This window comes from Diadema antillarum, unplaced genomic scaffold, assembly GCF_040938485.1.
Source record: "Diadema antillarum isolate AM-2024a unplaced genomic scaffold, OU_Dant_1.0 seq00000637_RagTag, whole genome shotgun sequence".
NCBI classification, from domain to species: Eukaryota; Metazoa; Echinodermata; class Echinoidea; order Diadematoida; family Diadematidae; genus Diadema; species Diadema antillarum.
This window is the reverse complement of record NW_027271554.1, coordinates 878545-905916: the sequence shown is the minus strand read 5'-3', so window position 1 is coordinate 905916 and position 27372 is coordinate 878545.

The following is a 27372-nucleotide window of genomic DNA, read 5'->3' as shown; positions in this document are numbered from 1 at the left end:
GGGGGTCAATAAGGCAAAATACGTATGGCTACATCATCCTCTTCATATAGTTCTGTTTTTGGTACAAAGAGATGTACAGCACGTGATGATGTATTTCATGCATATAGGGCTAATATGTATTCTTTGGTACAATCTGTAATGTGGAGTGAACAGTTAACCTACAGTATATATTGCAGTGTATGCAATGCATGCATTCCTACAGTATAAAAAATGACAAAGATGTTTTGTGTGATGCTGCAGGAATAGTGGTAGTGGTCATGATGATGATGAGGAAGATGATGATGAGGAAGATGATGATGAGGAAGATGATGATGGTCGTGGTGGTGGTGGGCATGATGATGATGATGATGGCGATGATGATGATGATAATGATGAATGATGATGATGATGATGATGGTGATGATGATGAAGATGATGATGATGGTAGTGGTGTTGGTGGGCAGGATGATCATGTTGATGATGGTGGTGATGATGGTGATGATGAATATGATGATGATGATGATGGTAGTGGTGGTGGTGGGCAGGGTGATGATGATGATGATGATGATGATGATGATGATGATGGAGAGTCTGGTAACCTAGATGTGATGGTGACTTTCCAGAATAAATCACCTAAGGGAATCTTCATCAAATATTTTTTTTTTTGTCAATTCTTTTTTTTTTTTTTTGGCCAAAAACAATTATTAGTATTATCATTTTTTTTTTTTGCCGAAAGATTCTAATGAATCTTACAATGACAAACACTCTTTACAGCACAGATAGAGCTGTGGTCCACTGAGTTTACTATTTAGAGCTCTGGTCTGTTGATTTTACTATTTGTTCAGGTGTCCGAGTGAAAGATCACTTTGTGTAAAATTAAATCAACTGTGAAATTCCACAGCCTGTGGACCAGAAAGCTTGACCCTTTAGATTCAGTCTTCATTTACATAAAAACACAATGAATCAAAAAGTATAGGGAGAATGCTCAGAATACGCAGCCATTTTGATAAAAATGTAGCTGCTTTCACAAAGTTCGAATATAATCGATAACAAGTTATGAGGTACAAGCTTTTTTTATCATTATTTAACAGCTTCGGTGTTTCTTGAATTTGACACTTTTTTCTTGAGTTTGCCTGAACCCTTGACTGGCCTCCGGGGATGATCATGACATCTCGAGAGGGAGGGATGGGTAAACAATGGCCCTCTCCTTATCTGTGTGGGGTGCACTTGACAGGGTGGTGCCACGTCTTCAATGGTCTCCTTTTCATCTTTGCCGAGAATCTTGTTTTATTGCAGTGTATGGTCGGTCTTCTGTGGCTGCATTCCACTGTGGAGTTGCCAGCGCGGCCCCCTAAACCAAGGGGTTACTACTGTCATTTTTACTGTAGTAACTCTTTACCCTACCCAGCGAAGCTGTAGTTCCATGGACCTGTTCTTACAAGCTGAGAGTGTCAGAGTGTTGACTAACCAACCAACTTGTCAAGGGAGGAACCAGGGCCTCTTGTAAGTAGGGTGATGGACAAAATGTAACAGGTGCACACTTCACCCTTCTGCTACAGTTGAACCTCTCTTATCCGGCCTCCCTTTATCCGGATCTCTCTATAAGGCGTGTCTTCATCAGCCCGAAGTTTCAAAATAGCGCGCTATCTTGCGGTTACCAAACTAGTCCGATGTCAAAATAGCGCGCTATCTGTGTAGTGAAGACGCAGATAGCGCGCTATTTGATCGGGAAAATTTCCCCCAAAATCTTGGTCTAGTTCGTCAACTAGAGCGCTAATTCGTGAAATAGCGCGCTATCTTGGGTGCGTCTCCATCAGCCCGAAATTTTCTCGATCCCTCCACGCTTCTGGTTAGCCAGCTGGCAATGGAAAGCGCATGTACAAGCAGCTAGTGATTGTGTATAGTACTTGTTTGTACATTACACGCACGGTGTATTCAAGGATCACATGTGTGTACTATAGGCCTGTTGTTGTCATCTTTAAAACCAGGGAGGTGATTTCTCTCACCTCCCTATTAAAACTCAGTGCCGTGCATGCTAACTGTTTTTTGTAAACTTCTTCTTCTGGTCCACTCTATCTTAGCTGAAGATTCTCGCAGATTGTGTGCATTTTGGATTTGTTTAAACATTGCAATTCGTTAATTTCATATAAGATGCCTCACTGGACAGAAGAAAGAGTAGCGTTATTAATATTCCTTTGGAGAGAATTTGCTGTACTGCTCACCTTCCTGGTTGTAGAATCGTACATACTGTGATATAGGAGATTTTGAGCGGGGAAATCCACTTTCGAACCGCGAGCCAGGCAGAGTAATATTGCAAAGTGCGCATGCGTCAATATTCGGACTAATTTCCCGAAGCAGGCTGTTCGAGCTGATGAAGACGCACATTCGCTGTATCGGGCTATTTTCTAAGACCGCAAAATGTCCCGCTAGTTTGAACTTCGGGCTGATGAAGACACGCCTTATTATACGGACGCAATCTCGCCGTGATTTTCTTTTTTTTAAAATAATAATTACGGGAGGAAAGTGGGATTCCCAACTCCTTGAGAACTCGTACACAAACACACATGAATTACATATACTTGATACATTTCTTAATAATTATTTAGGTAAATCATCCCAAGAATTTATAAAAGAAAATGATTGCATTCTTGCAAACACGAACCTCTATTTTAAGGTCTGTTACTGAGTGTAACAATGAAAAGGTTGCAGTATACACATTACTACATGTGGTACTACAATGGGCTACATCAGTACATGTGTATGTATATGGGTCAGAATTTTGAACGATGTACAATTGAGCCAAAACAAGGCAAAATTCAAAAAGTAGGAAATTCACCAAATCATTCATCTTACCTGAAAGAGTATAACTCAAGCTTTAATATGAACCCAATTATACTAGGATTTTCCCAGAGGAACAAGTTTTTATTCACCGCTGAAGTTTACCATGTCCAAAGCAGCGAACGTCCGTGAGGAATAGTACTGCACATACATTTGAATACCATTTAACATAGTTTCCAAAGATCTGATTCAGTTCAAAATCCTAACGAAATATCTGAAGGAACATGTGTACGTGATTGCAGAATATTAAGCTTGTACTCTTAATCTGTACGTAATGGTAGACAACTGATGATTTAACTAAATTCGTCATTTCTGTGGAAATATTGCTCTTTCGCTAAACACTTTCTTAACTTTACGCGCATTTTACAGAAACTCAATATTTTCACCTCTTATTTCACTATCCCATACTTCAATCCTCACTCCCAAATAATAATATACCTTTTTAAGATGTATCTCATCTGGGCAGTCTCTATAACCCAACAAACATAGCATAGTTTTTATCACGGAGGTTCGCATGTAGCTCACGGACGTTCGGAACAAACAAGATATTGAACAATGCAGCTCTCTTGAGTTGGAAACGCATTCTACTCACAACAAACAGCAATTTCATGTCGAGAACAAACTCCTCTGCAAAATCCTGAATAGATATTTCCAATTCTCAATTATATAAGCTTGTTTATCTTCTCATACTGAGGAATCAAAGAAAACAATTTTTCCATCTCTCGTACAAACGTACGTGTAATCTCAGTGACGTAGTTCATCCTTGAGAACGAATATATTTATCAAAATTTCGTTATCATGAAGTAAATATTCAGGTCCTAAACTTGTTATATAAAGTCTACAATGCAAAATTTGCTTTTTATATAACGAACATGATCACAGCTAAAATCATGACAAAGAATTAATATAGAAAAACAACAGAAATGTGCTCCGTTATAGAAATACGAAGTTTAGCAGGGGAGGGCAAGCGAATACGTTAGGAAGAAATCCCTCTGTGTTTGCTCCTTGTGTTACACACTGTTACCGAGGAGAATTTGTGTTATTATATTAGTCAGAAATGATAATAGGTTCGATACTGCGAAGTTTCGTCATAACAAGACACAATAAGTCCATATAACTTGGATGGATGTTTGTGACTTCGATATTATACAATACGGTTTGTTATAACAAACCTTTTGTAGCGCGTCATTGACAGTTTGTCAATACGAAAATTGATTGAGTTCGTATAATTATGAAGCCTTTTTATTCGGTAAATGATAGGAATCTCCGAAGGTTAACCGAAAGGCTTATTTGTTGGAACATGAAAAATTATGTTCGCTTGTCCAAATGTGGAGAAACAAGTTAACAACTAAAATCCTCCAATTTCAAAACCTCATAATAACTGTTTTCACCTAAACGAATATCAGGCCCATTCCACTTTTAGAAGAACGGACCTAAAAATAATGATCCTTAATATCTATTTTTCGAAGAATATTTCTAATAACAAACCTCCTAAATTAACTACAATTTTTTTTCCCATTTTGGAATAACAAACCTTTGGACATCGGAGTAACGAATCTTTGGAAGAGCGAACGTATCAAAGTGCAACCTTAAACCTATTCTTAATCATTACTTTTTTAACATGTGTTTTCAAAGTAAGCACAAAAGCACAAACAAATTGACGATCTCTCTGTCTCTTAAATGTAAAATGAAAAAAAAAATCTTGGAAAAAATTGCAAATGAATATTGTTTTTCATTGATGAGTATAAAACAACACCATGTGATGATAAGCGGAGGATTTGTGTGTTTTCATCAGACAATAATTGTATACTGCATGATTTTTGTTCGCTTGTGACGGCATTTCGATGAATAAAAAACATAAACAAACAAAAAAAAAACTTCTCCAGAGGAATTTGGTATAAGGGGGGTGCACTGGCAATTCTTTTCTCTGTGTTTTGGAGCTCGATCCCTTCTCTGTTTCTCAGTCATTTTCATTCAACTGCTTCCACGTCCTTTTGAAACTTTTCCGTTTCTTATTCAACACATGCTCATTACAGACTTCTTCCGTCATTATCCTGAATGTGATTGCGTAGCACTTTTCGAATTTGTTTTGGTTTGTTTTATTTTGTTTTTGTTTTCTGTTTGGTCGCAGCATGTTAAGGCTACTGAGGGAATGAGAGAAAATCGTCATGAAGAGAAAAATAAGAATGAATTAAGGCATTTAATATCATGACAATTACAGCGAACGTCCGTTATGGAGACCAAAACTGGATGTGTTCTGTTTGAGACGGCAGCTACCATACTCAAAAGATAAACACTTAGAGCACCTGTCACTAAAAAGTGGCACTGATCCTCTTTCTCCTACTATGTAATCCACTGACTTATTCAACCAACGAACATCCGTGAAAAAAACGTTTTCCGTTTGTTATTACAGGTAAATTGAGTGCTGAACGCTATTCACTTTCGGGTATGAGCGGCTCGGTGATTTGGTAATATTTTCAACTAACATTAATCTTATGTGCAGTGATATATTTGTAATTGTCAGAAATTTCCTTTCTCGGACAGAACTTCCGTGAGCGAAACTTTCAGAACCTGTAACAGTACAAATTGTCTCCAGAGCCTCATTAGAAAGAAATTTAAACGCACAGAAATTACAGATTACGCAGAATTCCATTTTCCTATAACTTTGTTTTAAGTGTTTAGCTGTTTTTTGTATAATTAGAGGGAAAACAAGCGTAAAATTGTGAGTAAATTTTCAATTGTTTGTTCATCATGATCACATAACGCCTTAAAAATTCTGAAACTACTGCTCTAAACTCATTTTCTACTTTGTAAAACTTTATTTGTCGCTATTCGAGCCAAAAGTTTTAAAGAATACAGGACACTTTCGGGACAAGTTATCCCTATCGGAGGGATTGCATACGTCACGGACGTTCTCTGGAATTATCACGGACGTTCGTTCTACTACTAGGGTCATGTTCCAGGACGGATAACTAATCGGCAGAGAGTACCTAGCCTTCCTAACTCTTTCAAAAATTTGAAAATGTATTGTCAATGCAAATTATAAGAAATTTGACATCCTTACAACATATGTATTGCTCAGAGGGGGATCAGGAGGTGAATTTTCAGAGAAAATATTAATTATTTGCTTGGTTTTTGATGAATTGCATGGTCCAAAAACTGCGGACGAACCTCAGTCCGCTCCAAAAATGGCATGCAGCTCCTCGGCTAGAGAGCCAAAGGTAAAATGCACCTTCGCCATCAAAGCAAGATGGTGTCCCACTCGAAAACGTTTTAATCATCACGGACGTTCTTTTTTTCTTGGAGGTTCGTCTAAAAATATAATTTCGGTTCCTATTTGACAAAGGATGGACGGAAACTCAAAACAAACATATTATCGTGTTGCTAGATCTTAGTTGATTACGACTCAGAACAATATCACCAATAACGTTTCATGGGCTACGATCTTTATTAGAAAATAGCGGAGGCACGTCCGTGACGAAAACTGAGTATAATTTTGCATAAAAGAATATTACGTCCCATGTACAGCCAGCAGTCGTACAATTTTTGCAGGATATGTTCATTGGGTGGAACACCAAATTTTCGTATACGTTACAGTTGGGACAACAAAGTAGAATTTGCAGCAGCGATAGAAATAAAAGCATCACGGACGTTCGTCTGTTTAGGACTTTGATATTCTAATTGTTCTCTGTAGTTTTATTCGTGCTCATAAAGTTCTTATAATTTTGTGGTACATACCCATGATATGTCAGATCCAGAACATGGTCAGATATTAGATGCCACGTACCATTGAAAATGCACATCATTAGTTTGAAAAACAAAAAATATTGTGAAAATAGCGTTTTTACCGTATTTTTACGCTTTAAGTCCTTGTGAAATGAAAAATATCATGCAAAAGTCAACCAAACCATATATTTCCTGAAAGGAAATTTACCAATCTTTGAGATGACATGAAAAAATCTGGTTTCTTAGATCATCCTGGCGTGTTCTAAGGGAAAGAATGTCATAAGGTACGAAAATTGGCAATTGTACATCGTTCAAAATTCTCACCCATATGTACATGTATAAAGCATTGAGTCTCCCGTATCCGGCCAAATCCCTTATCCGGATGAGCCCCGGTCCCGACTTGTCCAGATACGAGAGGTTCAACTGTATTTGGAATTTGACTAAAGAGGCACCATGGCGATATTTAAAGGTTAACATCATTCACTAGTGTGGGTCAATCTTTAATATTACTTGACATTCACCCTTGAATTACATCAATATGTAATGTTATGATATTTAAGAATGAAGTACATTGTAATGCTTGAAATGTATGTGACCAGTCACCACTTTTAACTGATGCGTTCTCAGACTCAATAGTCAGTAATACTTTGTAATTCTATTTCATCATTGACAGATTGCTTTATAGAATTGAAAGATTGATACCATAGTTACCTCCCATACAAATTTCAGAGTCTTGGAATGCTTCGAAGTCCAAAAACTCTCTGCATTATGAAGCATATTACTTGATATATTCTTGTTTGACTTATGGTGTCGAACTCAAATCTTGTGCTTGTTTACTGCACCTGAACTTCAAAGCTAATTTTTTCAAAACTGTGTTGATGACATCTCCAGTGTCATGTAAGGTTTTTCATCATTTCTTCAGTAGGATCATACCAGATGAAAAGGAACAAATGTGCACACAATGTTAAAGCTTAACTTCTAGAGAATGTCACAATAAAAACATAAGTTGGTTAATCAGTGGTCAGTGGCTTCAACTTCTATGGTGAAGTGGTCCTATGTATCATCAATTTCAGGCAGTCATATTCTTGTGTCCACTTCCATACACTGCAGTAACACTATGTCTGTTGATGTCTGAAGTTCATTTCGGTAGATGAATTTCCTTGGGGGGACGTTTGCACATGTGCTTTACAGCTGGTGTGGTAAGAAGTATGAGAAAGTCGTTAAAAGCCACCAACAGATGAAATCCCACGACACCTGCGGCTGACTTCTCTCGAAGACTTCACAATGACGCACATTTCGCTCCACTCGATCGTGGGATGGTCTCTGATTTGAGCCTCTGTTTCACAGAATGAGAAATAGGCAGATAAATCTATAGATGGATTAATGGATAAATGATTTCAAGTGGGGGAATATATAGAAGTAGGTAGATATATACAATGATATACGAATATAGATGGAGAGAGATATAAAAGGGAAAGAAACATATGAAGAGAGAGAGAGAAGGAGAGAAATATATAGGGCCCTATACATATAAAGAGAGAGATAGCGATAGAGAAAGATATATATATATATATACAGAGAGATAGAGAGAGAGAGAGGGGAGAAATAGAAGGAGAAAGAGAAGGAAAGGGAGGAAGGAAGAGCGAAGAGAAGGATTTGGAGGTGGGCTCTTACTGGTCCAGTCTCAGTGTTGGTATACAAACAGAGGGTCTCTCCAAGGAGGGTCTCACAGGCCGTAAACACATGCATCCATCACAACCAATAGTTATGGCATAAGCAGATCTTCCGGTCTGAGCCATAGGTTTCTACTTGAGTAGAAAGACTGCAATTTCTATGAATATTGATTACACAAAAGAATTATGAAAAAACAAACAACACACTACTTGCTAGAAAATTGCTACATGTACCTTCCAGTCTATGTACGTACTGCATAGCGAGATATATTTGCTGCGTGAAATTTTCACCAATTGGAGCCAATGGTCTTTTTTGCTGCAAGAAATTTTCGCAAATTGCCACTGGCATTCAATACATATAATGCAGATAAGAACTTTTGTGTGCATTTTAATTTCGCGAATCGGTTGCAAAATTCGCAGTGTTAAAATGCACATAAAAATTTCTCATTTTACAGTAAATATATACAGCAGAAGGAAAGAACAACATGAGATATTGATGTCTAGAATTACTACTGATGGTAAGCATTTAGGATATTAACCCATTGAGGATGGACTGATTTTGCTACGACATGCATTTCCCGTAGAGACCTGCCCGAGTATACTGTGGACTCGTCCTCAACGGGTTAAAAAGAACTTCTACCTCCTCCCTCAAGACTTTTTTTTAGGTGTAAAACCATGAGATTATTGAAACTGTGAATCAAACAAATAATAATGGTGGTTTGTGGTTCCAGTGAACTACCAGTATACCATTTTGTGAGCATTAGAAATGAGATAAGTTGTACTGCTCATATGATGTTACTTTTCTCTGTATTTGTGGCCTATGTTTGGTGGTATATTTATTTTCAGGATATGATGTGATTATTCTTTTTGAGAGATGGGATATTGCTAATAATTTACTTGCAAAGAACTAACAGTTGGTCTGGACTTGTCCTCAATGGGTTGAAAACCGTGATTTGCTCTGAAATGATATAGTATATACAGTAATCCTTCTTTGAACTGAAATATAGGCCCTACTGATTTTTGTATGCAGTTTTTTTTTTTTTTGTATAAATGTCTGGATTGACAAGAAACTGATGACGGGGGTTGAGTGATGGGATACAGGGTTAGTCTGAATTTTAAGATGGTATCTTTTCCACGCAGCTCTTCCAAGATCATACATTGTGGTCCTCATTGACAATGGGGGCTTGGAGACCTCTGTATTTACATCACATTTTCCAATGTCTGGGTCTATGCAGGCAGACTGGCTGGCTGGGTTAGGCTCTCGACAACCCAGAGTTGATGCAGTTCAGGAGAAGTTCAATGTCACAGCATAAGATACAGTACATATATTGAACTTGACCTCACTGACTAAACCAAAAAAAAAAAAAATCACCTAGATAAACTTTCTGATTCTATTTGTGTCCACAGTGACATAGTTGTGCCACTTAACTCATGTGGAATGATTGTAATTAAGTTTCTTGTTTGCATAATCAAGTAGAATAAATGCAGTAGGAAATTGATATTGCTAGGGTTCCCTTTAAAAGAACACCCTTTGATAGGACACCATATATGCACACTGACAGAGCATATATATCAGTTCGGAGATTTTCGGCAAATTTATTCTGTCTCGGGTGACGGGTTGTGGCACCACACCTGTACTTGCTCATGGCCGGTGATTTTTCCCCTATTTGCATAATGACTTGGGATGATTGCTTTGGGTATTTATTGTTCAATTTGAGGAGATTTCATACTTGTGTGGCAGAGCCATAGAGCGTTCAGGCTGATCTTGGAGCACTGGACCGTTCACATCGGAGAGATCGAAGCTACCAGAAATCAATGACTGCTGACAAATCAAAAGAGCAAAAACATGTCTTTTTTAGATTTTTGTTTTTCTCATTCAAGCCCTTGACATTTTTTTTTGATCCCTTTGCTCTCATGAAACCTTTATCCATCAAGTCCAGTTCATGGAGAAGAAGATGAATTTGTTGACTTGACATTACTTCCAAAGCATGCCAAGTCTGATTACAGTTTCATCCCACGTACTAATAGATCTTGCTACAAATATTTACACTGTGCTGGCAGATCACATGATAAAACTTGAACCTAGCCACTCATGGCCTGAACTTAGCCACTCATGGCCTGTACAAAAATGAGCATACGAGCATAGATGCATGGACATTGTACATACAAACAAAGATATACACACTGCAATGTGCACACATGCATACATATACATACAAATGCACTCATACTGTAGATGGTGTTGTATACTACACGTGTAAATGTGTGAACAGGCATTAAAAAACCCCCACTAAAATGGTAACTTTGGCAGTGGATGCTGAAGGATAAATTGTTTACAACCCACAGCAATAGGTAGGGTGTAGGCCTAAATGTGTTAGAGGTAATAAAACGTAAGTAGCATCAACACTGAACTTTACTGTCCCAGAGTATCGATGTACGATGTAATTAAGGACTCGACAAGTGAAAATGAGATGTGATTGCAAGTGACGTTCAATAAGCAATATCTTGACTGATAATCATGATTGTTTATCAGATATCTTTTCAATTCTGGCAAATTTTGCCCTTGGCATTTTTACGTGTGACATAGCGACATTTCACCAACCCTATCATTTCATCGAGTACATCCTCAGCAAAGACAAAAAATATCTGACTACATTGACTGTAAAAAGAAAGAAGCAAATGTTACAATACTACATACGTGTGGGAGATTGTATGTATAGCTCTATCCCATGTTAATTCCTGCGTGATATTGTGCTGCAGACTACATATGTGACTGTGCACCTCAAAACGAACATAAAGTCGCACACACTGATTTTGCGTGAGGACTGAAAATAAGTGAAATGGGTCAACCTAGCCGAACTTGACTTTTTCATATTTTCTGAAAGAGCGGGTCTTCTTTTACATTATGCTAAAATTTGGTATCGTAAAACGGGCAGGAAAATGTGTTTTTTTAGCAGTTTATCTGGAACATTTTTGGTAGAATAGTGTGATTAGGTGTGTCTTTAGAATCCCTTCTTCATTTCTGAAAAACCTTGTCCACACTCTTCACTTTCAACTCTAATAACTTTTGAAAGGATAGTGCTACTGCTTTGAAAGTTGGCATTAATTATGGACAGAATGTGTTAATGAGGCATGTTTAATTTCAGTTTAATCTGATAATCCCTTCATTGTTGTTACTCTGGTGGTATACTTCCTGTTTTTGTCCCATTCATCGCACAGCCAGCACGGTTGGGTAAAAATTAAGCGCTTGAATAGACACTGTACTTTAGAGCCTCTTTTCTCAGTTCACATTTTTCCTGAGTTTGTGCTTTCTTTCCAATATTTAGATAGGTTAGGAGAGTCCATTTGATTTGAGTTATACATCATTTTAAAGCTTAAAGTCTGCTCTTTCAGAATATGGTCTTAACTAAAAATTCTTGTCTGGCAACTTTTTGTTTGTTTTGAGGTGCAGGGTCACATATAATGCATGAATTCTCTCTTTAAAGGGGAAGCGTGAACTTGCTTGTTTTTCGTGCTGCATGTCGGTATGTTCTTCGCCAAAGAGTTTACTCCGGGGCAAGGATGCTAGTGGAATGAGGATTTGGGATAGATTGGTGGAATGCTAATCAAGGTATTTGAGGCCTATTGTTGCAGTTAGGGTAGGCTCCGGCTTTTACACGCCAGGAAATTCGTCGAAGCATAGCCCTCGATGATGAGACTCGTGAATGGAATCGGGAGCGGAACAGAATGTGGGCTGCTTTTTTGGAAGTCGCCTCTCAATAGTTACGTTCACACAACGTTCCTAATCACAAAGATTAGCAATGATTTTAACTTCTGTGTTGTTGTTTTGTTTTTGTTGTTTTGGTTTTAGTGGTGTGTATCACTCATGGATGATTTTGTAGTTAGCCTAGTGTATACATGTAGCCACACCAAAAGTTAGAAATCTTAGATATTAGTTGGTAAGTGGTCACAAGATTTTTTAGGGTTAGCTCCATCTGCAAGCACGGAATCCCTGCACGTAGATTAGCATTGTGTGGACATGATAATCAACAAACTCGAAAGTTAGCCTGATCTCTCCATGATACCTATTCCCTTTTAGTTTGCCGGTCAACCTCCATTACAAATTGTTCACTACCGTATTGCCGCACATGATCGTGTTTATTGCTATCGCTGGGTGTATGAATTTCTTTCAGTTCTGTGAGTTTAATAATGGAGTGGGACTCTATCCTGATCACTTGACGCACGTCGTAGTTAAAAGTTACAAGTTAATCCATGAAAGTGAAAACTTTAAGTTAATCGCGGAGATTAAAAATGTTGTGTGAACCAACCTGTGGAGGTGAGGAAGAAGACAAAAATGAATGAAAAACAAACAAATAGTAACTGCATGAAAGCTTTTAGGTAGGCTGAAAAGCAAACAATATTTGACACCATTGTGTGTGTGTACAATTACGTGGACATCAATGCTGGAAAAGACAAAAAGGCATTCATTGGTATGCGGAATTGTGGTGTCAGGTTAATCAATTTAACTGTGTTTTAATCATTTTGATAGAATGATATGGGTCATATCCCACTCCAGTGATATAAATGCAGCTTTGTTTTGTTGTTTACGCTATTTTTTTTTTCCAGGAAGTTATTTGTGTTGCGTAGGATGAGAATATTTCTGTTGGCCTTGATTAGTGGAGGTGATTGGAGTAATTACTTCATATTGTGAAGCTAAATTTATGGTAGCATGTCAACACTCCTTGTTCTTTTGGTCATGCACTTTTCACAGTGGTGTTGTGTGAATATGATAACTAGGGTCATTTTTATGGGTCCTTATAGAGAACTCCATTTTCTGGCTTGTTTAATAGTCAGTACTCATACTGTGGCAGCTCAAAATTGGCAACATCATTCTTCAGACTGTCAAGAAAGATTCAGTCACATTCAGTTCATTATCTTCAGCTGCCTGATCAGACTTTATTGAAGTGGCAGAGTCAATTTCAAGTCATTGCATAGAAGTGATGTTCTTCAGGGGTGGAACCAGAAATTCCATAAAGAAGGGGTACCAAAGATGGTTTCTTTGGAAATCAAAAGGGGGGCTCTCGCGCCCCTTTCATTTTTCTCTTTTTATTTCTTTTGTTTTAACATAAAATAAAGGGGGGTGCCTGGAGCACCCCCCTCTGGATCTGCCATTGTTCTTATACTAGTATCCCCAAAGGGTAGTCCTGCTTTAGCTACGTAAGCAGTATATGTTGCCCTCCCAAACGGCCCTTGTAAACATTGTGTATATTTGTAGCATCATAATATTACGCCAAAGTTTGAATGAACAGCTTCCCATTTAGACCTTACAACTATATTAAAGTGTTGATTGAGGTGGACAAGGTGGATTTAACATTTTGTCCAAAGATGTGTGTACCAAGCTGGAGTTGAACCCATAATCTGCTACAATGTATGTATGCATTAGGGCCTTTCCTACTTTTCCACAGTGTTCTCACTGGTAGTTTAAAGAAAAAAGAGAGAAAAACTCACTTCGTTGGCATTTTTCTTTCCCCCTCCAGTCATTGTAGTCTCCTTGATCTGTTCCACTTTTGCTGCCAGTTTGTTCCCCGTGTCCTGTCCGAAGGAGCAATTTTCGCTTGTCAGTGGAATCGGCCGATTAGCAGGGGACAGAAAATGCGACCTAATTTTCTGTTGAGAGATTGGCCTTCTGGCGTGTCCAGGCGCTGGGCTCTTGGAGACCCTTAAGCCTTCCCATCCCACGTGAACTTGCATTCCTCTCATCTGCGAGTGTTTTGGTGACACAGAAATTAGCAAAGCCTAGTAGAAGAAGGGTTAAGTTGTAGTTGTGCCAACAGCCTTTCATAAGAATTACGTTTCCCAACTTTTGTTCTCTTTTTTTTTCCTGCCAGCTCGAAGATGGAATGCTGATGGAGAAAGTTGACGAAGGAATTACGGTCACTTAGTATCTGGACTCAACTCCTAAATAGGTGGTTTTGCTCATGGATATTCGAAGTGAAAATTAGGTCTGAATGCCCTACTAACTGTCATGTACCCTCCCTTTCTTATTTATTTATTTTTTAGCTGTTGCTGAACTTTTCACCCTATTTAGCAATGCAAGGTGAAATTTGTTCATATTTCCCTCTGATTGTACAAAGTTTGCATCTTTCGTGGCAATCTGTAACTTTTCTGTCACCATTAGCGATCGATATTTGCATGATTTCGATTCCGATTATGCATTGTTTTACTTGGCTGCTCAGGCAGCAAGCTAGAGCTTGTTAACAAGCAGCCACAGAATCAAGAATCCCATACCCCGTTTAGACTGTGGGCGGGTTTCAGAGCCTCCTTCAGGAGGTTTGAAAGCCAAAGTTTTGACAGTTTTCGAGATTTAGCCACCAGAATGGTATAGAGTGTCAGTAATGAGGTGAGAAATGGCCTCATTTTATACCTCAGTGCAGAGGTTCCTATCAAAGGAAGCTGAAGCCATATGAAAATATGCGAGCCAAACTTAAGAGAACAAACCCCTGAGGGAGCTATTTATTCATGTCCACGTGGTGTAACCAGTGAGTGGTTCTCATACAATATAATGGCTTCAAAGAAAATTCCCTCGAGATCATTTTGAGGCCAACTTTTCATGTCCAAAGGTTTGCCCAAGTTTATATGGAAATTGCTTCCCGTTTGTGTAACAGCAAACTAAAGCTCCTTTAACAGCTAGGTATTACGTTTTTAGGAGAAAAGCACAATAAAACAGAAAATATGAAAAATAACCCGCATTACATGTAGTAGGAATTTGTTCGGAAGGAGAGTGGGGAGAATTTAAAAAAAATGAGAATGAGAAATGGGTGTGGATCATGAGAAACATTCATACTGTGCAACTCAAGTAAAAATTACTGATGTGTGTTTTGAAGGAAATTATCCAAACTCTGCGCAGAGTGGTAGGTTAAAAGTGAGTACTGGCTGCGCATCTCACATGTTATGAGGATTCTCAAGTGATTGTAGGCATTCAAAATTTAACAAGTTGCTTATCTACATTGTACACTGGTAACGACTACTTGTGTACACAGTGAAACCTTGCATGCTTACAGGAATTAGGCCTTGTGGGACCAAGATGTCTGCAGATGAAATTTTGTCTTTTTCTTAGACTGGAGGAGACAGTAGTCCTGTTACTTGATCATGTAATCTGATCTCAAAGTGACCTGATCAGTTGACAAGTGACATTCATATTCATTCATTTTGGGATGTTTTCGTTTGCCCATGGACGAGTAGCAGGGAAGTTGATAATGTAAGTTCGGAGGACCACAGCTTCCCCTTCAAAGTACAAACATTGGCTGTGCAAAAGGTGCTGGAGTTGTACCCCCATCACCACCCCAAGTTCTTCCAGCAGCGTTCCTCCCTCCAATCTGTCAAGACGGCTAACCATGAGGCCTCCCAGATTTCAATCAGTGCCCCCGCATGGAGTCCTTAAGGATCGGGCGAGAGAAGATTGGACCGCCAATTGTGAGAAAAGCACAGAGTGATACCGCCCCCACCCCCTTCTCCTACACTTCTTTACTCACCTTTAAAAAAAAAAAGAAAAAAGGGGGGAAAATTGTGCGTGCCTGCGTTAGAGCTTCAGATATATTGGATAACTACTCGATGACTTTTCGAGCCCAGTGTGTTTTTCGGTGTGGGAGATCACCTAATCTGTAGTTGTGCACACCCTCCTTAAAGAGCTCTCAGGATCATAAATTGGACATTTATAAAGGAGCCATTTTCCTGGGGGGGGGGGGGGGAGGCAGGTAAAAAAAAAAGAAGGAAAGACAGAAAGGTTATGAAAAGTGCATCCTTTCTCATCTCAACATCCCCACTATACCCAATAATCAAGAATAATTGTTTGGGTTCTCCTTCTGCGACCATTTGTATGGCATATTGTACGTCTAATCCCACATCCACTTCAACCATTATCATTGACAGCCAAGGGGGGAACCACATAGTGTGCTAGTGTATTTCGAGCCCTCCCACCACACTGAAAGGCAGAAATCTCTTTTTCAGGTGATCTCTATACCAAATTTTCTTTTGCGGAAAGAGGGTCCATGCCTAGAGTCTTAATGGCTTGTTGACAAATATTTCAGACCGAATCAACCCACTCATGATAAAGCAGTGACAAGTAAAAGCCTAACTTGTAATTTTCAGTGGGTCATCTTCATTAGACCAGGGTTCCAGTATTTCTGTAGTGTTCAAATCTTAACTTGTTCCCTGTGAGATTCCCTAAATCCTTGCAAACTTTGTATGGGATCCAATATGTTCATGCTGTTTGCAGTGGGTCAAACCGTCTGTTTTTGGCAAGCGGGACCATTCTCGCAGGTATTCAAGAATCCCCGTAGCAAATTGTGTACAGCTTTTACACAGCTGATCTCTATGTACCACAGGCCTTATTCCAAGCAGTTCGCACACAGCCAAGGAATCCCGTCTGAAGTCGACCGTTCCTGATGAGAGCACGCATTTATGCACATATTCGCTGATGCTTGGCAATGGGCACTCTTTGTGGTTTTTGAATGCTACCGATGGGCAACGAATTCAGTCATACCAGTACCACCCATAACATGTCTCCCCATGCTTCTGGGGTATATTAGGGACCTGTCCTCTTCTCGAGTCCACAAGTCTCTGTTGCTGGGTGTGAACGAAAAAGATCCAATCATTCCAAATAAGTTTCGCTGCTGCGATACTTTTATTCAGTGAGAGAATGGGCCGAAGATATCGAACCAACCAGCTGCTGGTTGGACAGAACCCAGGGCGAGAGAGAGAAAAAAAAAGAAAACCATCTGAGCAGATAGGAAGAAGGATTTCCGGCAGCGTGCCAGAGGGGCAAATATGCATGGACATTGGAAACAATTTGTCTATTATTATTACTATCATTTCTTTTTTTCTTTTTTTATACTTTTAGCCATTTCTATTCTTGGTTGCAGAAGAGCTTTGCAGACCTTTTGCCAACCATATATTTCGATTCTTTCCCCTACCATCACAAGGTCCTTTGCCAACTATTATGATACATCACAATTCTTTGATGTTTTGTTTCTTCTCCCCAACAAAGCCTTCACCTCCTGGTGAATAGGGAGGAGGTGTTAGAGAACAGTGGCAGCTTTTCAAAGGAACAAGAAAGGAACAAGGCTTTCTGTAGGACCAATCCAATCATTGTCAAAGAGTTATAGGGGGAAGAAAAAACTGAAAACCCAGCAACCAGTCTCGAAAAGAAAACACTTAGCCCTTATTACCCGCTGCCATTGGTTTCACAGTAATTTCTTCTTGGTCCAAATAGGTGAACAACTGTGTATTGACAGAAATAACATTTCAGTCAGAGGGGAGGGTTTTCACAATGAGTCAAAGACTGTCATTGGGCATTCTATGAATACTTTTCTGGTGAATATATTTTTTTTCTTTGTCCTTGAATGACAAGTTGACTTCTCTCACTCAAATTCTAATCATTTGTCCTAAATTCACCTCCATTTGTCCCAGACTGTGATTGTTGATATAAGTCCCCAGATTTCAGCTCAGGGGGAGAAGGAGGTGGGAGGGGAAGGGGAGAGGGGAGAAGAACCTTGCAGAGAGGGCTTGATTTCACGTTATTTCTTCCCTTTTCCCCTCCATTCCCTCTTTTTCTCTCCAATTTTGTTTTTATATTTCCTGCAACTTGTACAAGCCCCTGGGGGAAGGAGATAATCAGCGTGGGCTTAAGCTGAATGAGTAGTTTGGGTTATTTCAAGTTCGGTGCAGACACATAACATGCACTCCGCTTGAATTCTACTCATTGCGTTCACGTAGTAGACTCTGCTGTTTTGCATTCATTTGTAGTCTGGACTCTCTTTCATTTTTTTTTTTTTTGTGGGGGGGGTGGGGAGGGCGAGTAGCATCGCTGTCATAATTGCCTGAAACATTCCACATTGTTGAGCCTTGTACTGACGAGACCCTAGAAATCTCCTGGTGTATTTTAATGTGTTCAGTTTTGCAAATGGAAAGAGTTTACTATACTCTGTGACTTTACCTAACAGCAGGAAATGAAAAGCTACTTTCAGTCCTTCAATAAATAATTTGACATTTCCATGATTCCCGAAAATTGAGAAGAAAGAACGTTTTAGTTTTATGGCTTCTCATTATCTCATTGAGTAACAGTGCTGTAATGGTTGAAAAGACAGTTTGAAATGATTTGACATGGGTTGCCAAAAGGGCTTAGGTAACCAAAGTCTATTACCACGGCTTCATTCTGTACATGCTCTGGGCCAGTTAATAAAACAGCGTGCATGCCGGAAAATTATAAAAATTGCATACATTTCAGCATTTTTCCACAGGAATGTCTAGCGAAGGACGGAAACGAGACGCCGTAAAGCCTGTCGACATGTGCAGAGCATCAATCAGACTTAGAGGATTTGCTTTAAATCCATGACACACGCAAATTTACCCTTTTTCGGGAGGGGGAGGGGCCAGGGTTAGTAGTTAAGAAGGGGCTTTCTTTACTTCTGCTCTGAAATTTAGGCAAAAATATCCCGACAGCTGAACGTGTGAGATTAGGAATGAGCATCAAGTGCTAATCCACTCTGTGTACAAGTTGGGTGAATGAATGGTGTGAAGTCCAATGCACAGAAAGGTTGAACAGTCATTAAAACAGGATGTGGAATTTAAAAAAAAAAATGTTATGAGATTGTTAAGTTTCACATGTTTTAATGGAAACAGTGGTATGACCAAACAATTTATGCAAATGAGCTTAGGTTATGGTATTGTTAATGGGAAAAGGTTTCCCACGTAGACCTGTGCACATACATTCACTGAGTATCCATCCTTTCTTTAAATGAAATCAAGAAGATGTTGTTATTCTGTTCAAACAAGTACAATGATTGTGAATTGATGATTTTATGATCATTTTGTAGGGGAAAATGCACTGTAATACAGTGGGTCCCCTATTGTTGCACGTGGGAAAATCATACTCCACCAATATCTTTGTACATCCATGTATGAATGCTCCCCTCCCCCCCCCCCCCCCTTGAAGTTGTATGGCCCTACATTCCAATTCAAAATCTGTGAGTTCTTGTGGCACATTTACATTGCATTCTCCGGGTATTGGCTAACAGATTTTATCTGCCATATATTCCACGTTTGATTTCATTTGACAATGATTTTTTTTTTCTTCAAAGGCGTGTGAAAAGCGATATCCGTAATCCGCTATGAAAGACTTGTACAGGGTGGTAGCAGTGACTGGGCCTTTCTGAGACGATCCGTGCTCTCGTGGAAAGATGCACGGTCGTTGAGTTACGGGGTCGGTATGTCTCCTGCAAAGATTCGGAGGGAACAGGCACTGCGACTGTTCCCGAATCCTCAGAAGAGTTGTTTCCTGACAAAACATTGTGGGTAGATGGAAACCTTGCAACAACGTGAAGATAGATGCATGGGACTAGGGGACAGGAATATATTTTTCTTTTTCGATTTTTTGTTTCTGTTTTTGTTGTTTTATTTGCCCCTAGGTCAGAATGAATATGACTGAATCTGTCATTGCCAAAGTTCAAATATTGAGATTGGGGGTAGTCATATGACAATGATATGATCTCTTGATACTCCTAGAATGTTGGAAAAAGAGCAAAGGTTTATAGATTTTTCTTATGGGGGGAAGGGATTGAATATAAAGGGTAATAGGGGTGTGAAACAGTATCTGTGCCCCATTTTGTTATTGCTGAAATGCAGGATATGGTTGGTAATTTTCTCACGTAGTCCGCACTCTGGAAATTTACTTTAGGCCCTTTCTTATTCGGAAATTCATTTTAAAACAAATCACAATTTCACAAATCGTCGTTACTTTTGACGAGTACACATTCCCCTGACCTAAAATGAAAACAGCTACTAAAGATGAATAGCATATTCCATCAGTCATGCAGGAGCTAGGTCAAGTGTGACGACAATGTCCTAGATTTTTTTTTTTTTTTTTTTTTTTTTTTGGGGGGGGAGGAATTTCATATTTTATGCGTAGCATTTTGAGATTGTATTAACATGCATCATTGTTGTGTTATTATCTAGGAGAGCAGCATGTAGAATTATTCAAAATTAAAAGAAGAATTGTAACTTTGGAATGGACTTTTTTTTCTGTTAATCAGTACAATCCATTTCTTGCTATCTAAATCTGTATTGTTTCTTTATTGTAAAAAGAGCACTTTGCATCTATGGGATGATACAACAACTTTCTTATAGTGGCTAATAATGCTTGCATTTGCAAATAACCTTTAAGACAAGTCCAGATCCTCAGACAGCATGTTCATAATAATCTGATTAGAGATTTCACTGAACCTTATACGTTTGAAACAACATGATTGGATCAGTCTAATACTTCTAGGTACTTTGAACCTCTTCTCCTTCGAAAGAGATAGCTTTAATATAAACAGGCAGACTCCCATTGCTACCTTGCCCCAGCGAGCCCATGGGGCCAGCTAATCTGGTATAGGCCTCCCTCCGCACCTGCCAGTGGGTATACTACTAGATTTAAATCTGGGGGAAAATATTTAAAAAAGTGAAAAATTGTCAACCTGATAGGAATCATTTAGTTGTGGTTGATGTGGGTGGGTAGCTTCCTCCACAAAATGCATCCCTCTTTGATGCTGACTGCAATTTCGTTCAAATGTGGAGGAACCGTATTCGTTTCAGGTGTAGATCCTCAAGTCAAGAAATAGCTATAGCCACAATCCATCTGTAGGGACCTCTGAGCGGAATTACGCCGACAAACCCCTCGTGGAAATTTCATGACCGATGTGAAACAAGTCACTCTTGCTTGGTTGCCAGACAGTAGAAATATCATATCATCTTTGGTGTATTTATGTGAAGAATTTATAGATCTTTCAGAGAGAGTGTTTAACTTGCACCTCTGTAGGGGTAATTGTCTGCAGGTGCAAGACCTCCTGGGTATGGGGAAGTGGCAGGTTATGAAACTGTTATCCTAATTTCCCACAAGATTCTGAAACTCTCCTGATTTTGTAGGAGACCTGTTATCAGACCTCCCAACCATAATGAATTTGGAGGAAAGAATCTGAATTTTGACCATTCCCAGCTCTTGTTTCAACAGGAGTTTCCTATTTTTCTGGATAATTTTACTACACACTCCTATCGGAATTGCTCTTTCTTCCCTACTTTTGAGCCAAATCATCCCTATTTTTCAGCCAGAAAGGTTGTGAGGTCTGTGTTATTGTTCTTGTTGGGAGTACTTAAAATTTGAAGCGTGTGGATGGAGTCACATTGTTTTTTGTTTTGTGTTTGTTATGAAGCTATTTTTTTTTTCGGGGGGGGGGGGGGGGAGGGGTTGGAGTGGTGTGGAAGTTTGGAAATACTAGGATATTAGAAGTCTTGGCAATTTCATTTCATGTTCTGTCCTAGTTCAAGCTAAAATCATTTTGGCAGTATTTTCCTGTGTATGGTTGCACGGTAGAAGAATGCTAGTATATGTGATGTTTTGTACGGGTGCTGTTCATTATTCCAAAGGTTCATTACTCCGAAGGATCGTTACTCCGAAGGATCGTTATTCCGAAGGTTCATTAATCCGAAACACACAATTCCCTATGCCTAGATGTTGATCCAAAAATAAAAAAGGGTTCATTAATCCGAACATTTGTGGCATTATTCCGAAGGTTCGTTTATCCGAAAATGAAATAGGATTTGTTATTCCGAAGGCTTGTTTATCCAAAAATGAAATAGGGGTCCTTATTCCGAAGGTTCGTTAATCCGACAATGAAATAGGGTTCGTTATTCCAAAGGTTCGTTGATCCAAAAATGAAATAGGGTCCGTAACGAACCTTTGGAATAACGAGCCTTATTTCATTTTCAGATTCATTAATGAACATTTGGATTAATGAACCTTCGGCATAACGAATCTTCAGAATAACGAACCTTCAGAATAACGAACTGTAACCGCGTTGTACACATGAGGATCCTACATTTCTTCGAGAGGAAGCATGGGAAGTGTGTGTGTGTGTGTGTGTCAGGGGTGGGTGGGGCTAGAGGAGTAGAACTTCTCCTGTGGATGGTGGAACTATGACGCTGCATATTTTCATCGTACTACAATAATTATCGAGTCTCATTTTGCATGGTTGTATATGACACATGTAAGACCCAATTATGTTTACACAGGCCTATCCCAAATTCAGCTGCTGCTGCTGGTACACGTATGTATGGGGGATTCAAATTTGCATGTAGCTGGATGATGTGGTCCCAGGCTTCAGGCAGTGAGATTCAATCAATCATCAATCATACCCATACCAGCAGATTTTGCTAGGAGTGGGACTCCAGGCAAGCACTCTTTTGATGATCCATCATAGTACCAAATATGCCAGAGGCCCCCTGAAGTCAACTTCATCGCCCAGGAGCATTTTGTCTCCCCAAGGCCAAGTGATCTAGGGTTGGCTTGGATGTGATGACACCGATGCTGGGAGAGCATAAAGACCTTTTTTAGCTGAATTTTAGCCGAAGCGCCGCTCTTGCTATTTTCTGAGGGCGAGCCGCCGCTGGGGCAGGCATGGCATCCCCCTGCCTGTGCGTATGAAGCAGCTGTCACGGAGGGGAACGCCTGCCTCACCCTGAATTACGCCCCCACAGGCCTGTCCCGTCCAAAGTCGGTCGTTTTATCAAGAGGATGGATGGATGGATGATTGTAATGATGTTGTGACCTTGATTTTTCTGTCTGATGTCTAATAGACAGTTGTATGTCTCCAGGGGCGTCGCCATTTCCTTTAAAGTGTAACTCCACAAAATGCGAAAGTAGGCGTTTAATGTATAGAGTAAAACCAGGTAAATGGGATGACTGAAGCTTCTTTTAATATCTTCTACATAGGAGCAAAACAAAAACAAAGAATAAAAGCAAGGAAATTATGTTTCACAAGTTTTTACTGAATAGTGATATTGCATGCTCACAAACATGCATGTATATATGCAAATTGGTAGAAGTGATGATGTAATCACCTCAAAGCTCTGCCATTGCTTCATTCAGTAAATCATTGAGATTATTTTTAGGGGGTAAATATTAAAGCAACTATCGTGCAGTTGCATTTTCTGCTTTTGCATGAGAATTGTGGTTGTGATTATTAAACATTGAAGTCTGAATGACAAGACTAGGCAATAACCAGTGACAAGGTGCTAATGACGGGGCACATGAACTTTTGCCTGCCTGCTGAGGTCATTCCAGGTCATTGGTTAACCCTCTTGGCTAATTGAGGTGATAATCAGAGGTCACATGTCATGGAACACATCCAGGTCATTGAGACAGTTTTCCCTGAGTCAACCCTGGTGAAATTAGACTTTGACTTCAGACCTCATTTTGTCATGAACTGCTTTTCAGACAATTGTCATCATCCATCTACATTTTTTTTTTTAATGCTTACCCCAAATCTGCACAGACATGTTAGGTGTGTGGAAACCAATGATGTTGTTGAATGTAGTATGTGTAGACATGTCTGTCCCATTTTCAGTTTGCTTTTGTTTTGTTTTATTTTGTTTTGTTTTGATTTTTGCTTGATTTTTGTATCTTTATCAGCAAATTAATGGAGCAAGTCTTTTTATTCCCACCCCCGCTCTTTAGTAGCCAAGTGCAGCCATGAATACATACACCCTTTGACTTTAAGAAAGGGAAGGCATCACATTAGCATTATGTGCTTGTTATTGAATTCTTCCAAAATTATGAGTAGGTTGTAAGACTGTGTGGGTGTGGAGAGCTCGTTACGGCCCAACCCTCTGGGAAAATTATATATTTATTTCAATTTGTATACCCTGCATCACAAAAACCACCAAAAAGTCGTCAGACATGGATATTTGAATAAGTTATGGGTAGATTTTGAAAGAGCAGACTCTAAACTTTAAAATGATGTAGGCCTATAATGTAATACAGATGGACTTTCCTAACCCATCTAAATGATAGAATGTACACACTCTGGAGAAAGTGTTTACTGAGAAAAGTGGCTTTGAAGTGTATTGTCTGTTCAAGTGCCTAATCTCGCACCAAGCTGTGCTCTGTGCAGTGAATGGGACCAGAGATAGGAAGTAAAACTCCATAACAACCACGATGAAGGGATTATTGGAATAAGCTCGCATAGCACATTCTATCCATGACTACTAAAAACTTTCAATGTAGAAGCAACATCTTTTCATAAGTTACTAGAATTAGAAGTGGAGTTTGTGTTAAGAAGAGTTTTTAAGGAATGAAAAGGGGCCTGTAAGACATACCTAATAATGATATTCTACAAAAAAAGAAGTGTTTTAGAAACACTGCCAAAAACAAAATTTCCCATTTGTTTTATGATCCCAAACTTAAGAATAACATAGAAGAATTGCTCAGTCAGAAAAAAAAAGAGAGATATATATATATAAAGAAATAGGTTGACCCATTTCACCTATTTTGAGTCCTGCGTGAAATCAAGACATGCAATCTTTAGTTGGTGTTGTGATGCATGGTTACATATATAAAACACATAACCCTTCATTTTCAGGTCATATACCATTCTTGGAAAAACAGACATATGAGCATCATTATCAAAAGAAACACACTTAATATCCTTTGATAGACATGATGTCATGCTGCTTTATCTCACTTACATTCAGATGTGAAACTAAACTTTTCTGTGAACTGAACGTTACTTATCACTTTGTGGGGAAGTGGAATTGATTTTCCCCTTTCACTATTCTTATGTACCTAGTTTATAAAACATATGATGCGCAAATATATGTTGTGATTCGGTGGTTTTTGGGTGCACTTGTTACCACTTGGAAGCACTCTAAAATTCACTGAATGGCACCTTGAAAAGCCATTCCTACAATATTGTAAGTAGTACGTCCAGTTCTTATTAGTCCACTGGAGCCTGTGCATCGTATGTATACTAGCCTTTTCTGGACAACAGTCTTTACCTTCAAATGTTGCAGTGGATGGGTTTATGTGTGCCATATAAATCTCTGTTTGTCCCCAAATCCATGGCAATGTTGAAACAAAATCTTATGATGTTGTGATAGCTCCCTCCCTTGCTGCTGATTGTCCAGGCGGAGGACGAGGACATTCATACTTCTTGTATGTGTGTGTCTATGTGTGTGTATGTGTGTGTGTGTTTACACATCATTGAATAGTACTTCTCTCATTTGGGGGGGGGGGGGCACCCACACCATCGACATGTTTTTTTCTGTGTAATAGTCGGCCTTTGTATGTTTGAGCTGGGATTTATTTGGGATAAGACCCCGCCTTACCCTGAGGTCATCAATGCCAATCAAATAATGGACTGTTAGGCATAGACTTGACCCTTCAGACCACTACCTGTTCCTCTGCCAGGAAGACATTTGACAAAGAGATTGATGGTATGTGTTCCCAGTCCAGTAACAAGAATTTTCTACACTGACTTGGAATAGGCTCAATAGCTATTGTAAGCAGCATCAACTTTATATCATTGATCCTTACATTATACAAATATACTTTGCTTTGAGAGTTTCTTGTTAAAACTATGGGCAGAGGTGACTCCAAAAGAACTCTTCACTGAGGGGCACAGCCCCAAAGTGAATAGTTCTTTTTGAGGCACCAAGGCCTATAGTTTGAACTTGAAACTCGAAATTAGGCAAAGTATATTTGTTTTATATTTTTGATTAAAAATTCCCACAAAAGTAGGGGAAATGGGGGGAGATGCAAAGCGAGAAGTCGTATGGTGGATGCAATGTTGTGAAGGAATCCTACATTTACCATACCAGAAGAAGCACGTCGCTGCGCAAGATGTCGGAACTGCTTGTTTGTGAAATGTTACATTTGACAAGCGCGACACACCGTGTGAAGGTGCGAAGTAATGCGCAATGTCAGAATTGTTTTTATGACGTCACAATTGTTCGTTAGAAATTGATACATTTCACAGAGTGATGGTATGAGCAGTGCGCAATGTCAAAATTGCTTTGTTTTGCTAGAAATTGATATATTTCACAGAGTGACGGTGCAAAGCTGCGCACAATTTCAGAATTGCTTTGTGACATAATTTTGCAAATAGTATACTATTTGCAAAATGTCGTCATAGAAGTGACGTAATTTTGCAAATAGTACTTTATGGAGTGTCAACTTTCTGAAATAGCTAAAAATACCTGTAATCACGTGAAGCTCTTTCAACCAATCACCAGAGGATAACTTTTTGATCCAAAATATAATATTGAATATGACAGCATAAGTAACTTCGGGGTTACCAACAAGTAGATTTAATTGTGCTGAGAATTTAGTAGCAATATTTCATTAGGTATTATTACTTGAACATCTACACCTGTGTCAACTTTGTTCTTTACCTCATTGTAGAGTAGTAAAAAAAGTAACAGTAGGGGTTGGTAATTATATATATGGGAGCTCAGAATGTAGTAGTGACGCTAACTCTTTCAACTCAAATGAATGGACATGCAACATATTTGGGCAAATGTGCTCAGGCTATAGAGAAAATTATAATTTATATCTGATGATAATGAGATAATTTATACATTTAAATGTGTGTTTTTTTTTTTTAATATACATATTCTAGAAGCGATTGAACTGCATAATTCTAACTTTCGAGCTAATGCCTGTAGAGTGTACTGCCAAGAGCAAATCAACAGTATGATGATGATACCTTTTAAAAACTGTAAAAAAACGTAAACCCGAGTTATGAACATCTTATAAGAACTTACAGGTTCACGTAAGCATATCCTTCCCCTTGCAGGTATTATGTAATTACTGTGAATCGCAAAATGTGGCATGTTGCTTGCAGAGGATGAATTCTTTTTGGATGAAGTAGACCTGCCTGGCAGTGCTTTTACATTTAAGAGCCAGAAGCAAGTCGAAATTGGTTCAAATCAACCTCCTTGCTGTACAAGCTATTTGGCTCCTACTTCACACATTCTTGAGACAGACATAGATCTCTGGTCATCTTTGAATTGATATCTGCAAGAAAATGAATACTCTTGATAAACACACATAAGTTGGTGAAGTGAAGAGGGAAGAATCAAAGCAAATGAGAAAATATAAAAAGAAACAACTTCTTTAAAGTTTTGTTGTTACTGTCTCTTGGTTGCATCTTTTATTGTTTGTGAGGTTATTCACACATGCTTGCGAGCAGGATAATGAAAAGTATGCCTCAAGAAATTGTGCACCATTCTTGGAACACTGACTTGCAAATGTTCTTTTGCTTTATAGCTTCTGTTTTTGGGGGTATTTCACACATACTTGAGA